Genomic DNA, 10036 nt, shown 5'->3' on the forward strand with positions numbered 1-10036 from the left:
ATACTGTACTAATGTTTATTGTTTCCACTTCCTTAGTTATCACCACTGCTGTTTTGTTTAGTTTTATTGTTTGTTTTTATTATTTATTGAGCTATTTCCCATTATACTAATTTATATTTCTCTTTTGTTTGTTCTCCCCCAAACACTGTGGCGAGCGTCGCTGCTATCTTGAGTCAACGGGAGCCGGGGGGTATAGCCGACCAGCTGCAGGGGTCACGTAGGATCACGATTAAGGTTTGATGTGCGAGCACCTCTTTGCACGGTGTCGCTCTGTCCTTCTTGCTGTGATTAAGTGTGTGTTCTTTAGTAGTCATTTGGACGAAGGTTAGCCTACTTAGCTTATAGCTCCCCCTGTTTAAGGTCGACTGTTGCCTACCTGCCCGGGGTGCTCCTTCCATTCCGACATCTCGCCACTCCGACTAGTGGCTTCCGCGTGCGGTTAGGGTTAGGGTTAGGTATAGGGTTCGTTAACGTCGGAAAGGCGACATGTCGGAAAGGCGAAATGCACCCCTACCTGCCCATTGACACCGGATGTAGCCCGTTTGTTCCTTTGTTGTGAGAAATATCGTGATGGTGATGGTATTGTGATTACAACATTCAGTATATATTGTGATTTTTATGATTGTATTGTATTACACTGCAGTAGATATTTTAAGTAGCCCTTTAATAAATAAATGCACTGAAACTGAATGTTCTGTGCTTAAACTTAAATAAACTTCCAGTTGTTTGGGGGAAACTCATGTCTCAGTCCTCATTGGCGAACTTGCATATGTTGGGGAACCTGATTTTAAAGGTTATACATTGTTTAATTTCCTTGGTTAACCATTAGGTCAAGGTGGTGTAGTCTTACATTTTAACGATTATAGTAAATTCCTTGCTCGACACCCGGTTACAATATGTTTACTAAACATACAGTACTTACTCATCAGTTCCTGCACTTGGGTCTGTACGGTGGACACTTGGGTCTGTACGGTGGACACTTGGGTCTGTACGGTGGACACTTGGGTCTGTAAGGTGGACACTTGGGTCTGTACGGTGGACAGCTGAGCAAGGTGCGCTGAAATCAATACAACATTCATATGAAATCAATCATAAATACTCACACAGGTAATTAACATTAAATTAAGGTGGAGGAGGATGATCTCCATCACTTGTGTTCTTATTACCGTCACGTCTGATTTGAAAGAGTTGGAGCTGGAGGTCGTTGCTGCTCAGTCGGTGTTTGAGGATCTCCACCTGGGCCTCGCTGGCAGTGAACTTGGCAGCCATGTCTGAAACATATAACAGAGAAAATTAAAGAGCAGCAGTATGGGTTTATGACAAGGAGGAGAACCACAGACACACTGTTCACCCTGAGTGTGTTGAAGGAGAAGTATAGAGAAGAACAGAAGGAGTTACACTGTGTCTTTGTGGACCAGGAGAGGAGAGGAGGGGAGAGGAGAGGAGAGGAGGAGATACAGATGTGCCATTTCAAAACTTCAAATGTCCTGCCATCGCCAAGACAGTACATTTTCAGGGGATTCCCAGGGCAATAAGAGGGACAAAGAAGGGCATTTAAAATGCTGAATTATTTTGATGATCACTGCTTTTATGATGCTAATTAATTTGAACAACTGGTCAAGGACCTCTTCAAATCACCTTTCGCCTCATAATGAGTCTGACACCTTCTTCAACACACATTCTTTTGTTCTCATGTATATGGATGTCTGTTGAAGGGAAAAACGGGGGTGTGTAGTGACAACTTCTTTTCAGGGACAAAACAGTGCATTTTAAGGGCAGAAAAGGGATGGAAAAATGCATTTTCAGGGCACTTTCAGAGAAAGAACAGTAACGTGTGAAGTTTTGAAGTGGCACATCTGTAGGTGGTCACCACCTCTGGGTGGCAGTGTGACCTTTTCATTGCCAACAAATTTGAGTGTGGCTGCAGAGCCCTGGCCTCTCTCACTATAATAATAATAATAATAATAATGATAATTTTAAACTTTATTTGTATAGCACCTTTCATGACATGACATGCAGCTCAAAGTGCTTTACAGAGCAAATAATGCCTTACTATGATGTACTGTAGCCATTCCTTAAGGCTGCCTTGTGTAAATCTACGTCATCTACAGACATAATATTTAGTCTCACCTTTGTCATCAGTGACTTGTATCCCCCCCCCCCCCCCCCCCCAAACACACACACACACACACACACACACACACACACACACACACACATACATCAATATTTGGATAGCCTGCAGGACAGTGGTTCTCTAATTGTGAATCATATCAAGGACATTTATATGTATTTAGCCACGGACCCCCGTCTGAAGAGACTTTTTGCCAGAGACCCCCATAAGAGAAGATTTGTTTTTTTATTTTATTATTATTCAATTTAAAGAGCTAGTGCCATGTTTTTGCACTTTTTCTGTTTTTCATGTGTCTATGAGGTTGATAGAACTTCATCAAGGCCCCCGCTGGTGGTTTTATGGTGTTTCATGTCTTCTCTGACTATTTGGAGTTTTTTCCTGGAGGCTGAAATCTTGAGGGTCAAACGTGCCAATAGAGAAACAGCCCTTTAGTGACAGAGCCCACAAAAAACATACCCTCCCCCTCATTATCATAACACAACAGGTGTGGGCATGAGGAGGAGGAGGGACTAGGACAGGTGGGTGGTGCTAAGGTGGTGGAGGAGGTGCTAAGGTGAGAATCAGGCATACTTAATGAACTGGAGGCGTGTCCACATAAACATTTTTTTTAAACAATTTCTGTACATTTTTTTTTTTTGAAAAAAATCCTTACATAATAATAATACCTTATGATCAGGTTTTAGGGTTGAAAAATATCATGGCACTCCATCTTTAGAAATAAAACAAATATTTTCAAACATTTTCAAAGGATCTACCACTGATTTACCACCTGTTGCAGGGCTTTTAACTAGTAATTAAAGTTGTCAAATAATTGTAGTGGAGTAAAAGTATTTCTCTGAGATGTAGTGGAGTAGAAAAAAAATGTTACACCACTGCATACCCATCTTACAGCCTGTGATCACATGTCTATTAACATGTGTCATGTGACATCAGTACCACAGCCTGCCTAGAATGGAGTTGAAAAATATTCAGCTAATATTTGTGTTTCAACCGTTGACACATAATTACTCATTAGATTGTTTAACTAAAATGAACATAGATTAGCACTTTCGATATGTATTTGAGGAATATCATTCTGGACAGCATCAGTTTCAGACTTACTAAGAATATTGTCAATACCTGCTTTGTGTCTCTGCAGTTCCTCCACTAGCTTCTCACTCTCACTGAGTCTGCTCTGCAGCTCTTCTGTCTTGGTTTCACTCACAGACAGTCTGGAAGCCATATCTGAAAACATAATAATAATCACAGAAAAAACTGATGTGAAAAGACGAAACATTTGAGACACATTCATGTTGTACGTTTACAACTTCTTGAATCCTTAATTTTTAAGTCACGTTTTGCCCAACAAGCATGTTGCCTTTAAAGATATATTTCACTTTCAAGACTAACGTCTACTCAGGCTTTTTAAGTTGCTTGATTCAGTATTTAGATAGTTGATATTCATGTTATCAGACACTCCCATTTCCTATACAAACCCATTGTAACTCCAACTCCATTTTAACCATGTTTAGACTCATTAAAACACACGCAGCAGTATGGGTTTATGACAAGGAGGGGAACCACAGACACACTATTCACCCTGAGAGTGTTGAAGGAGAAGCATAGAGAAGAACAGAAGGAGTTACACTGTGTCTTTGTGGACCAGGAGAGGAGAGGAGGGGAGAGGAGAGGAGAGGAGGAGATAGGTGGTCACCACCTCTGGGTGGCAGTGTGACCTTTTCATTGCCAACAAATGTGAGTGTGGCTGCAGAGCCCTGGCCTCTCTCACTATTATAATAATAATAATAATAATAATAATAATAATAATAATAATAATAATAAACTTTATTTGTATAGCACCTTTCATGACATGATGAAATACAGCTCAAAGTGCTTTACAGAGCAAATAATGCCTTAATAAGGCATACTGTTGCCATTCCTTATGTAAATCTACATCATCTACGGACATAATATTTAGGGTCCTATTCAGGACCACATGCCCGCCCCTACTACCGTTAAATAATGAGAATTGGAGCTGCGCACCCCCTATATGTTATTCTAGCACCTGCTAGCACCTGCGCTCCCCGTCCCCCATTATGCCGACGCCGTTAGTTGCGCGTGGAGGTGTGCCCGTGGGCGTGTTGTTGCTATCTCCCCCACATTGCCATTCTGCAGACACACATGGGTACGGCTTTGGGGGGGGGGGATAGTGCATTCTAAAAGCACCCGCCCGTTTCTGAAACCACCCGCCAAGTGCACACAGACACTGCAATGGCTTTGTGCGTTGGACATTGAGCCATGTTGCCATGTAGCCTTGGCGAGAAATAAGCAACGCAGGTCTATGAAAACAAAAAGAAGCAACTAAGGCCACATGAGCACTTCAAACTACTAACTAGAGCTTTCATAATTATCCCCTAAATATTTTAGCCCGGCTCGAATAATAATTGACAAATTAGACCCAGCCCAGCCCGTCAGTTATTTTTCTAAAGAAGCTTAATTTCTGCAGCCTTTTTTCACATTAAATCTTGGTAATTCGTTAAGAACAGGACGCGGTCGACCATTACAACAGTCTATATTTTATTTAAAAAATAGCTTGGAGCAAATAGGGCTATATAAATATATACACTGCCCCATAACCATTTTAAGAATGATATTCGGTTATTATACGAAATATACTTTTAATTGAGATTTTTTCGTTTTTTCCATATTGCTGTCATGTCTTAAGGGTCTCCAATTTGTCTGAAGATCCATTCTATATGTCATGTTGCGGTTTAAACTTTAAAGAGTGCTGCTCAGTGACAGAAAACAGCTTGCTGATTGATTGATTTGACCTACTTTTGCGCTATGGTGATTATTAGATGCGTGGCAGCTGTGTAAGAATAGTATTTGAAAAAAACGTCGACCCGGCCCAGCCGGTGCCGACCGGCCGGGTCGGGTCCCGTTGGGTTTGGGCTAAAATCTTAAGCACTTACATTTGTTATAAGATGATCGGATCATCTAGTGTGATTTTCATTTTGGCTGCTGTGTCGTTAAACCCATGCTGCGGGTGAATTATATTATATATTATATATATTATATTATTATTATATTCCCCACGTAAACGCTACGTTCATGTTTACTGTTAAAGGTTCTCAATCTTTTCAGGTCCATCGACCCCCCAAAATAACCATATTTGAACTGGGGACCCCCCCATTTTGTTTGACTCGGTCCCACAGATAAATATTGTGAAAATAGCAGATCTACAAGCTCACCAGGCGTTGGGTGCTCCATTGTGGTGTCGACCCACAGGTTGAGAACCACTGCATTAAAAGCTCCAAGCAAGTTACATGTCTATTGTTGACCACGTAATGTAATATTTTTGGTTTAGTGTTATAGGCTACTCCGTGGCGCGCGCGCGCCTCATTGTTATACGCTGTCCAAAATAACAGATCTGTAAGCTGTTGACACGACATGACGCAGCGTGTTGATAGCTTGTATGTCCGTTATTTTGGGTAGGTAGTAGAGATGCGCGGATGGCCTCTCACGTCCCCCGAATCCAAATGTACAAATTAATTATCCACCCGTTATCCAACCGCAATAATTATATTATCCAATTTTAAAATCCGCATCCTCACTAACCGTTTTTCCCGTATGTCAAAATATTATTATTTTCTGGTATTCCCCGTTAGTATTAGTTGTGCGATGCGAGCACAAAATGCATTGATTTCGCCTATGGAAATGTCAGTGCGTCTTTTTTCTTTTTTTTAAACCGATGCTGCGCTGAACGTTCTGTGCGGCATCGAACACACAGGCATCCAACCAGTGGTGGAAAGTAACTAAGTACATTTAATTAAGTACTGTACTTAAGTACAATTTTGAGGTATTTGTACTTCACTTGAGTATTTCCAATTTCCAATACTTGTACTTCTAGGCCTACTCCACTACATCTCAGAGGCAAATATTGTACTACTTCACTACATTTATTTGAAAACTTTAGTTACTAGTTACTTTTCAAATATAAATGATTATATTATGAAACATACATTAACCACTTTAGCCCTATTTTATAGGCTATTTGAAAATAGCCGATCTACAAGCTCTCAACGGTGGCATCGCAACGCGTTGAGAGCTTGTAGATATTTTCAAATATTTTAGTACTTTTACTTTTGATACTTTAAGTACATTTTGATGCCAATACTTTTGTACTTTTACTCAAGTAAATTTTGAATTCTGGACTTTTACTTGTAACAGAGTATTTCTATATTGCAGTATCGGTACTTTTACTTAAGTAAAGAATTTGAGTTCTTTTTCCACCACTGCATCCAACATACATGCGGCATCCAACATACAGAGCACACTGCTTTTATAGCACCGGTTAAAAAAAAAGAAAAAAGACGCATTTTGTCATCGCATCGCACACTGCTCTACACACTCACACAGACACAAGCACGCAGAGATTTAGCTATTTTATGGATATAGGCTATTAGATGTCATTAATTTATTTACCGCAATATTTCACCCGCGCTTTATCCGATATTAATTAATAATTATATTTTGACCCGAACCCACTCAAACCGCGGTTCGCAGCAATGTGTCTGGGTTTGAGAGGATATGATTGATGTAAACTTAAAGTGTAGCTCTGTTCGGGCTTACTGAACAAAGGTGGATGATGAAAGATAACGGGAACAATATGGATGTATTAGTTAACTTTAACTGCGTCACTTCAGAGGAAACTATGGAGCAACTTCACACCCCTGTTTACACACCCCTGGAATCCATTAGAATGGTGGAAATAGAACAATAACAGCCAAAGTGAGTACATATCTTTCCTAAAACTGTCCCATTTATTATACCCATGTGCTACTGTATGTCAGTGTACCACCGCCCAGCCCTGTGGTCGACCAGCTGGAGGTCCATGGGTGCCTGTAGGAGCGTTGTGGCAACATGATGTAATTAATTATTTGGGAGCAGCCGGTGTGTACCAATAGTATAAATATTTTAAATGGCTTTAAGTTTCATAATACTATTCCGGATCTGACTAATATGACACGCTTATTAGTAGAGTCAAAAATGGAGGTTCCGTGACCATCCTTTGGCAAGTAAGGTTTGACGATTGATTTGACCTCTATGGACCCTTTAGAAAAGATTTAGCCCCCAGGTCCCTCCCAAAAATCCTGGCATTTTTTGCTAGACAGCCAAATTCAAAATGGCGCCCGGCGCCATCTCTAAAAATTAACTTTTGATCTGAATGACCTAGAATCATGTATGAAGGCACTTTTCCATACAAGTCAACCATGAGGATTCCAAATCTGACACAATTTTAATTGTAAGACCTTGTTTTGACTTTCAAAAAAAAAAAATCTTGAAATTCAAGATGGCCGACATCCAGTAGAGTAAAAACTTATACCCAGGGGGCAAAGGGGGGTATGCTGCATTTGTCCTGCCATAAAAGGTTGGCCACCAGAAATAATATCTATGACCCAGTAGGATCACAACCTATATGGACAACCCGGTCACCTTGCTGCTGGAAATCCAATATGGCCGCCTCAATATTATCAGAAAATAGCTTTGGCAATAACTTTTGAACCAGATGGGCTAGAAATAAAAACTTGGTGTCTATTTCATGGTTTCAGAGCATGAGAAACTCAATGGAATACTTATCTTTATGATTGGGTGTGTCTGGACCTTTCATTTGCATATTTCCAAGATGGACGCCACTCGAAAATGAGTTTTACTATGACTTTTACAGCAAAAAGTCTGCTTTTTAAGCAATATGAACACATTTGGTCAGTTTGAGCTTTAATTTATATGTTGTCAATATGGCTGCAGTCATAAATAATGTATGGTATTACATTTCCCCTCAGATTTATTGATTTATAGATCTATAGTTGTGGGGATGATTGCAGAGAAAATCGGAGAAAAAGCCCACAACGTATCTTATGTATCATTTTAATAAACTAAATACAATATAAACCGACACATGCACACTCCAAGACTTGCCATAAACTTCAACTTTAGGGCTATACAAATTAACATAGTGGTATGCATTCAAGTAACATAACAAAAGATAGACTACTTAGTGACAAATAGAGTAAAGGCGGAATTGAGGTTGCCTACAAAAGGTTCATTTTGACCTCTATGGTGCTGTCTTGCCTGCTTCTAAAGCCAATGATACTATGGTACAATGCTATTCACTGTCACTGTTGTCATGTGTTGCACTGATCCTGCTGCATCGTGTCTCCAGTCCCTGGCAACGGCATCCTAAGTAGCATGGAATTGCCTTCTTTGCACGGGAACAGTTTTTTTTGGCAGCCTTTGATACAGCTGCATGATATTGCCTTGTTCATTGACACAGGCCAGGCTGGCTCGGTAGATGCAAGGGGGACTGCATTGCTAGCACTGAGAGACAGCTCTTCTCAGGTGCAGGTCAAAGGCATTCTCTGTCGGGGGCAGCAGCTTTAAGAGGGTTGATCTATTATTGAGGAACTTGTACACTCTAAGCTTACTCAGGTCAAAATCCTCCTGGTGGTCCTCTTTGGATGTATATACAGCAATTGTGAGGTCTCGTGCCGGATTTATGGACGTCATCTGAGAGGGAATCATAAGAGTTTTCACCAAACTCCTCAAGTGCAGAGATCCAGACGCATGATGGCCTTGAACCATGCCTTCTTCCCAGTGAAGAAGGGATAGCTGGTGGTACAGTATCTCTGCCACTTAAACTATGGATAAAGGGCAGGGCACGACACTGTGCGAGCCCCAGTGCTGATACCATTTGATGGAGAGGAAGGTATGAATTTTGCTCTGTTCTCACCCACAGCTCTGGAAGGCATCTGAGATGGGTTGCTGCATAGTAAAGGCACATGATGATGTTGTCTGTGTCATTGGCATGGATGAGAACTCTGTCAACTTTGTCATTCTGGACGCTGTACAGGGTGTGGAGTATTATTCTTGTATCAGCCTCCTGTTGTGTGGATTCTAGTGCAGGGACATCTTCAATAGACCCCTCATTGATCACCACACTCCTTGTCTCTTCTTTAACCCCCCCACCCAGGTAAAGATGTGTTGGACCAAGGGCCGCCTTAAGTTTCTCATTTTCACACCATTCGTCACAGAGGAAACTCAATAGGTTTGCCTTGTTAGCTGACACAGCAAAAAACTCCTGAGGATCTGGAGCTGTGTAATGCATACTGACTTCATATTCTTTGGCAGGTTTTGGTCAAGCATATCTGTGTTCTTGCTCAGCTGTCTTAAGACTAGGTCCACTGTACCGGTCAAAACAGAAGTGAATGATCTCTGTGCCAGCAGGCACATCATTCAACAGCAGACGTTGGTATCGTTCAGCGATTGTTCCAAATGCTTCACCTTTCAGGAACGACCAATGGCGCATGGCATACATGGCATCAATAACTACTGCTGTTTTTATGTCTTCTGTAGGCAGGTCAGGGATGCATGCAACTTTGGTCTCCTCTTTCAGGACCTTAACAAGGCTTGCCTTGGTACCTGTTCTCATCCTGCCATCTTCCTGGAAGAGGGAAGGGGGGAAGTCACTGCACTCGTGGTTGCCTATAAAGACAAGGTTGAGTTCTCCACCACTGGCTATGATTTGGGTCATGCGCAGGAGGGCAGTAATTTCATTGCTCTTGCCAGGTGCTGAGGTTTTCCCCTTAGATATTTTAGATGATGTGTTTTGAGTGTAGAAAGTGTTAAGCTTCATTATGCTTGTCTTCTTCTGTTCACTGGACAGTGACTCACACAGTGCCTTCAGTGCCTCCCAGTTCTTTCACACTCATCAAGTCGTCCTTGACTGTGGAATCAGCACACTGTCCTGTAGATATGTTGATCATGGGTTAGTCTCCACTGCTGCCATGACCTTGACTACCATCTCTGTGTCCCGGATTACACGACTCTGACCAGACTCATGGTGTGGGTCTGCCATATTGACAA

Source organism: Gymnoscopelus microlampas, assembly GCF_963454915.1.
Source record: "Gymnoscopelus microlampas genome assembly, chromosome: 12".
Lineage (NCBI taxonomy): Eukaryota > Metazoa > Chordata > Actinopteri > Myctophiformes > Myctophidae > Gymnoscopelus > Gymnoscopelus microlampas.